At 38.5% G+C, this 8,550-nt stretch overlaps 1 protein-coding gene across 1 annotated transcript in view; it reads left to right on the forward strand.

Moving 5' to 3' along the window:
- The window catches only part of TENM2 (teneurin transmembrane protein 2), an 845,679-nt gene that overhangs the window by 240,513 nt on the left and 596,616 nt on the right, over positions 1–8,550 (forward strand). The gene's annotated exons all lie outside the window — the stretch shown is intronic.

Below are 8,550 nucleotides of genomic sequence, written 5' to 3' on the forward strand. Positions count from 1 at the left end.
CTCCTCTTGGTGTCTTTCCCTCGCTCATTGTTCTCTCTCTCCTCCTGCCTTTGATGCACATACGTTGTCACATTCCATTGACTCGCTCCTCTTCTCTGTTCTTACACTCAAGCCTAGCGGTGCTTTCGCCAGGCAGCGGCAGCCTCTCCTGCGAGTTTTAGTCATGTGTGCAGCTCAGTTTGATCGAGCGTTCCTTTTCTGCCTTTTCACTCTTACAAAAGATTAAAAGGTGGCGTCACATTGCTCCCCTGCTCCCCTGTTCCTTCCCGCAGGAGGGACCTAAAAGGGACAACAAAAACTAATCACTTTCAATAAGCATTTTCTTGCTGGGGAAAAGAAAAAAAAAAAAGAGGGGGGAAAAAGGCGGGGGTGGGGGGTGGATTTAGTGGTGTAATTTGAGACCAGTGGTGAGGATTGGGGCGAGCTAGAGATGCTGCAAGCTGCTAACAAGGGAAGGAAGCCTTCAGCTGAGACAGGTAAGAGCGTTTGACTGAGTGGCTTAGTTAAATCTCTGTTTTCACCGTTTTGTAATTGAGAAAGGCATCCGCAGCAGAAGCCGATTTTTCAGTCGGCTTCCTTTTGTTTAACATAGAAAGTACCTGTATTAATTTTGACGAATTAGAGCATGCAGCAAATTCAATTGAAAATAGATTTGTATAGTAAATGCATTTATACTGAACGATTTCGCCTCCGTTTTATTTAAGGGGAGAGATGAGAAAGATGATTTTGATCAGAACAGCACTTTGCATTACGTTAAATTCTAAACAGCTCACGGGAAAATAAAATAAGAATCCGATTGATCCTGTTTTTGAACTCCGGGACCTAAACCCTGGGAGAGAGCTGGCATTTGAAATTTTTCTTCTAACCGAACTTCTGATGCGCTATAATAATTTTTCACTGGAGGTTTAAGCAAGGGTAGAGTTTATTTAAGTCTAGCTGCTGGGGTGTGTTTGGTTTGGATCTTGTGGATGAAATACTGCTTCTATCTCCTTAACCTGTGTCAGGTCGATGTTTCATAAATGGAGATTGTGTGTTGTCCCAAATGAAATCTAAAGTTAAAATATCAGGTTAGGACATGTTTTAGTAAAGGATCCAGTAAATAATTAGGATAACTGAATTATCCGTTTGAAATGGGAGTTAACTCTGGAGGTGCTGTTTGATGAGCGTTTTTGGATTTTAAGCGGGTCAATAATGAAGGGGATGATTATCAGTCTCAAGTCAGAACTTTGCCTTAGGTCTCTAAATACAGAATACATGTGGACTTCCACGGTGGGTGGCTTTTAGGAATTGTCCCTTTTGTGCGCTGTGAATGAGAGTTGTGGATTATATTTGATGGCATTTCTCCTTTAAAGAGCTTTGGGATGAAGCTTAAAAGGCTCACATCTATTTTAACATTGAGCAAACACAAAATGCATTGCACTATAGTCTCCTAGCACCTGAATTTTGTTGCTGCTGCTGCTGTTTTAAAGTTTTGATGATTTGTTTTTAAGCTCAATCTTCAGTGATTTTGTGTTCATTGCCTCTGCTGCTAAAATTTATTGCTGGCACGAATGAACTAAGATTTGAGAATGCAAAAAAAAAAAAAAAAGAAAGAAAAAGAAAAAAAATCCAATTAGCCAGAGTTTTTATTGAAGGATAACAGAAATCCTGATTATATCTGGATTTTGATCTAGGATGTTACCTAAAATGTTTGAATTAATTTTAGATGATTCTTTTTAGACGTGAGCAATCTGAATATTAAAAGTGCAAAATTCTGTGAAAGGAATGCTTCTCCGGAATGAGATAGAGAAAGGTGTCTTTAATGCCTCCAGGAGGTTGGGTCCTGGAAGAACGGCTACACTGTGGCGTTGTCGAGCTCGGCAACCATGAATGACAGGATACTTTGTATATGCGTTTGGTGGTAAGATTTTTTTTCTTCTCGAGTTTCCAAACTGGACTTGCTCCTCAATACCGTGCTCTGGCATGTCTCGTGTTCGCCAGGTCATCTAATGGCATGTTGTGGCCGCAGCCCGCGAATCCAATTTTCGAGGGCATCGGGAACTGCTGTGAATTTGGGGGAGTGGAGACCAAACAGGCTATGGGTCTCATCCCACCTCATCATCGAGAAACAATCTCCAGTGGAAGTTCCATGGGAAGCCTCCTCATCTAGGTGTGGGGACACTTAATTTTTCCATCACGGCTTAAAGAGCAGAGAAAGATATGGACCAGGGAAAAAGACACTGCTGTAGACTGTTCCATGTAATCGTGCTGGTGACAGCAGAGTGGGTTTTTAAAATCACAGCACATAACATTTTCATGTTTTCGACTTACGAAACTTTGCAGACTCGTGAAGGAGTACTTCGCAAATTCGATCCGTGTTTTTACATAGCTTTCTCGCTATGTAAAATCTTTTCTCTGACTCTCCCTGTACCAAACTATTGAGTGTTGTTATGTTGCCGCTGATGAGGATGATGATTTCTTAAATAAGTGACAAATATTGAGAAGATGGGCCAGGAGAAAGATGTTGTCTGCATCATTTATACATTTTGATTTTAGTTATGAAAGTGACTTCTTCAAGGTGAGGAGATTATGTATTTGAAGTTGCAGCTTGGCTGTTTATTATCATGGAATCACTGTCCTAGAGAACTAGGACTCAAGGAGGCAGAAATAATTCCGTGATAAACTGCATGGTAGTTCAGTGTGCACTTTTTAAGCAGATGGTAACCAAAACTGGCTTTACTCAAACTATCTGACTCATATAAATAGCATTTTTCTGACTTTTCCAGTAGATGTTGCTGAAGAGCAAAGAAAAGATTATTATTTTTCTAACAGGAGAAAAGAAATGCAGTAGACTTATACAAGCCAACGAAAAAGATCCTTTTCCCCAAACTCTGCTGACAGCATTTTGCATAATTTGCTAATTAATGAATTATATTGAATCATTACCTTTTATGATGTTCTATAGAAAGCTATTAAAATGAGTTGGATTTTTTAAATTATGAAATTGTTCTCTTTAGTTCCTATATATAATGTCTGTTTGCTGTTTTCCATTAAAAAAAATCAAGTTAACTGCACATTACTATTCAGAACATTTCATCCCTGAATGCTAAAACCCTTTAACATGCAAATATGATGTCAGAGGAAGAACTGAAATAGAATACCCTGAGAAGAGTAATGATCAAACACATTATAAAAATATGCACCAGTTGCCAACATGTAATGAAATATTAAGAAATTAAAAGCATGCAACCTCTAAAGTAATAGAATTTCATTGCTCTGAGACTGTTTTCCCACTGAATATTAAGTGCTTAATAGATCTATCTGTAAAAAAACAATCAGAAACCTACATGGTTTGTCGGTGAAGTTCTTTCATTATATGATTTTGAAAAATTAGCCCAATAGGATTTTCTTCAGACTAGGAAATGTAATTAACATTGGATATTAAGTGCCAGATTTCCAAAGCAAAAGCCACAAGGCTTGATGGAGCAAACAGGAATGCAGAGAGCAGGCATCAGCGCTGGAAGCTGAGGGGACCCACGCTGGAACTACTCTGCTGGTAATCACTCTGATAAAATGACAAAGACGTCCCAGAGGAGCCCGGGATTTTAGTATCCAGACACAAACTGATGCAATTTCAGGCAACCCATGACCTCTATCTATGGGATTATTTATTTTTGGAAATGATCAATTAATCAATTTCACTTGTGAAAGAGAAGGGAAAAAAATATATATATATTTTTTCCAATACAAGGGGGCCTGGGATATTACAAAAGCACTTACGAATAGGACAAGGTTACAGCCTCTGAAGTGGAGCTTTTGGTTTTTCTTACCTTAAATGGCCCAAGCTCTTTTCTAGTGGGTTTTTCTTTTGCATGGAAGCCTTTCTTTGTCAGTTTTGTTCCTGAGGTGTGAAATGCTCCATAGGATGTTTGGATTTAACACCCATTCATTTCTCTTTTCTGGGAGAAAAAAAGCTTATATTTGGAAGGCATGAGTGTCAGCTACTCCTATTTTGTAATTAGCACTATAAGTCCGCTGGGGGTGAGGATGTTCCAATTTTTTTTTTTTTTTTTTTTTGCTTTAATTCAAATACATTTTTTTTGTGTGTGTTGGACCCATAGTGGTTATTTTATTTATTTATTTTTTGTCTGTCTTTAAATAAGGAAAGCTTTGTAATTTGGGGGATGGGGGTGTTTTCTTTTTTCTGATTTGTGCACTGCTCACTTAGGGGGTTCTCTTTTTCATTATAGCTGTCAAGCACTGGCTATACCCAAAGCACTCTGAGTTAAATGGGACAAATGATTCTTCTAACAACAACAAAAATATCTGTCCTCTCACTGAGAACCTTAGGAAGACAGAAAATGCAAGCCGTACCTGGAGAATTGCCGAGTGGGTTAAAATGTCCCAGGTGTTAACTCCTTCCTTACAAGGACAGATGAGGAAAGGTCACTGCAGGCTGAGGGGATCCCGAGGATGGCAGCCTTTGAATTAGGTGAAAGGTGAAAACGCAACATAATGCTGATGAGCAAAAACCCAGGAATTATGTGGGAAGTTAACACCAGAAAGAATGATCGATGCCAGTATAATAAAGGGCCTTGAATGTCACATCAAGGTATTTAATAACCACTGGAAGGATGGGAACCTGCAGCTCCTAGAGGAGGCCCTTGGTATGGGAATGGGGAAGGAGTGGAATAGTGGGGCTGTCCTATGTCCTCCACCACCTGAGAGATGCTGAAATGCCTATTAGGGGGCCATCTACTCTCCTATTAAATTGTGGCCTTAAAGAGCTGTCGTGACTACTGGGATATTGCTTTCCCTTTCAGGGCTGCTGTTAAAGAAACACCGAGAACCCCTAGTGTAGAGGCTGGAAGCCAGTGAATAGTCCATTGCATTAACCTAGACATGGGCAGTAAGGTTGAGAAACACTGTCCAGAGGAGGGAGAATGGCTGTGAAAAACACCTTCCTATGATAATTATTGTAATTTCTTGTATGTACTGTAGATGTCATGGCCTCATTAGGCAGAGATTTTGTGTATATGCATTTGTTTTTATAAGAAAAACTTTCACCATTCGTCAGAGGTGAGACCTGTAGCTTACGAGGTGTGGTATTTTCTTCATACTATTTGGATATAATCCATTAGTGTTATGGTCATCTCCCATTTCCTGACATTGATTAGGATGGATTTTTTTCGATCTTTAAAGAGTTTTCATATCTCTGAAAAGGTGTATCCTTGATTTATTAGAATTAGTTGCCTCCCTGAATCGCCTATGTGTCGGTTACTTTGTATAAACCTTGACTAACTTACCTTGAACCCTTAGCTGCATAGTGTATTTGACTGGTGAGCTCAGCTGTGGAGACTTCGGTAACTATATAATGGAAGTTTCTATGTTAGCATATAAAATGTTTTCTTGCATTCAGTAGATTTCATAATGTGAAGGAGCAAAAATAATTATTAGCACAATTAAGTAAGTGGGGTGCCACCCCTTTCCTCAGAAGTTGATTTAACCAGCCTATTCGGGAGGACAGGGTCACCAGCCGCAACTGGAAGCCAAGCTGTAGATGAGTGTCTTGCCTTGTCCTCCAACCACTTTAATCTGATTTGTTCCATTTACTTTTTCCAAGCTTTTCATCTGCCCACCATTTTAATACCATCAGAGATGGGGGGCTGCCCATGACATTCACACTTGACATTATCAAACACAAAAGGCATCACTCATACACTTGACTGCATTACAATGCACGGGAAAAAAATAGATTCCCAAAGGCTTAGAAATTATTGTTTCGTACCTTGAATGTAGGTGGATTTTTTTTTTTCTGTTTCCTCCAGCCTGCCTTATTTGACTGATTTGCTTCTGTGTGTTTCCAAAGAGTTCTAAAAACCCTGGAAAAATCAGCACTCACAAATGCATAATGTACACATCCTTATGTTCACTGGAGGTTTGTGTATTAATACAATGGAAATTTACAACTCTATTATTATCTGTTATTTGCTAGGCACCAACCACCTTTTGATGCAGCTCCAATGTTGAGCTTTGCACTGGAGCTGTGTTTTCACCATGGACTTCAGTTTTTCTGACTGTCAGACAGCTCCCACCAAACCTTTTCCTGACTCACACATCTATGGTCACTGCAGTACTCCATTATTGATGGGTAGACCAGAAATCTAGCAGTCCGTGTTTGTTTACCTGTGAAATCTGGTGTGTGTGTGTGTGTGTGTGTGTGTGTATGTGTGTACGTGCCTGCGCGCACGTGCACTTGAGCGTGCGTGTGTGCCCGGGTGTGTGTGTGTTTGTGTGTGTGTGCATGCTTGTGTGTGTTGGGGTTGGGAGGTATTCTTAACGTTAATATAAATTTATCTGTACCTCCCTTTGCTTACTATTTTCGACCTTCTGTTCAAAAACAGTTTACCACCCCTCCATATGTAATACAACATTTGTGAGCTGAACAAATAGTGTTATCAGATTGTAGTGAATTGCTTCAGTAGTATTACCTCATGCATCGAGATCACGTGTGCTGTAAAGCTCTGTAAAACAGCCAGCTACATGGTATCCTACAGGTTTAATATACTTCTGCAGCCTTGTACTTGGGAAGGATTTCTGTAATTGGAGACAATCTAGCAAGAAGAACTTTTTAAGCCATTGGAGGCTGAAATACAAGTTTTAGAGAAATACGACTTTATGGGCTTGAAACTGAATGGATTACAAATTTCTCTTAACTGGGCAGAATCATAATTGCATATATAGTACAGTCCTGATTATCTAGGGTTTGAATTTCCAGCGTGGGGATTATTCAGATTTCTTCTCTGACTCCCCTGTCTTCTCTCTAACTACCTGATGTGAATCATCTCCCTCATCATCGTCACTTTGGCTAATGGTCAGGAGGGCATATTCAAGCATCAGAATTATCCTTTAGAAGAGCTAATTATGTAAAAAGTCTGAGTGGCTAGGTTTTTGAAACTATTCACTAAAATTAACTGACTGAATTTCAATTTTGGGGGTGGGAGGTCTCTTTCTATTCACAAATGATGGTTTACTATTGCTGATAATATGCCAAAATCTTATCCACATGTTTAAGAGGCAGAAAGTAAATCAGTCTGAATGATGCCAAGCAATCGTTTTCATTATTCTCAGTTATATCATTTCCCTCCCCTACATCCAGACCAACTACCATTTCAAATCAACTGGTTGGATATTGTGCCTAGCTGGAGTTTTATAAAGTCACTTGGATCCAGCTAGTGTACCTTGTATAGGTTATCAGGGTTCCTATTGACATATTCCTCTAGTATTAAGTACAAAAATGGACGATCAGTGCCCAAAATCAACTTTGTTCATCTCCAGCACCAGCCCTATCCTATTTCAATCGCCAGCTAACTTCCGGTCAATCCTTGAAAAATTATTTATATTTAAGTTTTGACCCCCTAGTGGTCTTCAGAGTCCCCAAGGACTTTGAAGAGTTTAAAGCCTCTTAGATACCAGAATTAGGCTGATGGTGAAAGGATTTCTGTTTTATGTACATTATTACTGTTCAAATTCTCACTTAAAGCATGGATTGAAAACTATCGGCTATTATACTACATCATCAGTTGCACCTCAACATTTAAAAACTTTAAGTAAATTTCTTTCCAATAAACTCAATTTTAATCTAGTGATAAGAATAAAGTGTGGAAAGTGTAACTGGCTTTTCCAGCAAGGTTATAATCACAGAATAGGAACAGACATCGCCAGCCACCTTCTAAGTCTGTAGAACAGGGCACAGAATTCCATCTACTGGATATTGCTGTGGAATCGGAATTTGATTTCCTCTTCTTTTCTTATACATCAGTAATGTCTTAGACATTTTCAAAATCTTATGTGGTTATATCTGCCACTCAGTAAAAATATCTTATCAAATGTGCTCTTCTCTTATGCTATCCTTATTGACAAACATGTCTATAAATAACTGGTTGTATGTTAGGTGCCTAATCAAACTTCACAAGATGTTTCTATTTATTAATCTGTTATGTAACATAAGTGATAAAATATATATGATGTACTGTAGCTGACACAGATATACTAAAGGGCAAAAAATGATACACTCTCATGATACTAAAAGGTTTTCTTATCACTAGATTAAAATTAAGTTTATCAAAGAGAAACTTACTTGAAGTTTTTAAATGTTGAGGTGCAATTGATGATGTGATATAAACAGTAACATATAATACACAAAACTGAAAATAGAAAACCTTGGTGACTATTAGAAAAATCGTTGACAAATCTAGTCATAAGTTCCATATGTGTAGAAGATGAGTCTTATCAGTTATATATGTCTGCATGTTCATATGCACATGTATACAAACATATGCATAGATATATATGTATATGGCCACTCTCTTTATATACACACACACACACACACATATACATGCATAGTTCTACCTCTACTTCTGTATCTGTATCCATATCATTATATGCATCTATATCTGTATCCAGAGTTTGAGAGAGAGAAAATGGGTATATTCCTAGTAAGATATAGTATGGCTATATTCCTGGAAAAATATTGCATTTTTTTCCAGCTGACATTATTATTTTCCC

This window comes from Pteropus alecto, unplaced genomic scaffold (assembly GCF_000325575.1).
Source record: "Pteropus alecto unplaced genomic scaffold, ASM32557v1 scaffold40, whole genome shotgun sequence".
Classification (NCBI taxonomy): domain Eukaryota; kingdom Metazoa; phylum Chordata; class Mammalia; order Chiroptera; family Pteropodidae; genus Pteropus; species Pteropus alecto.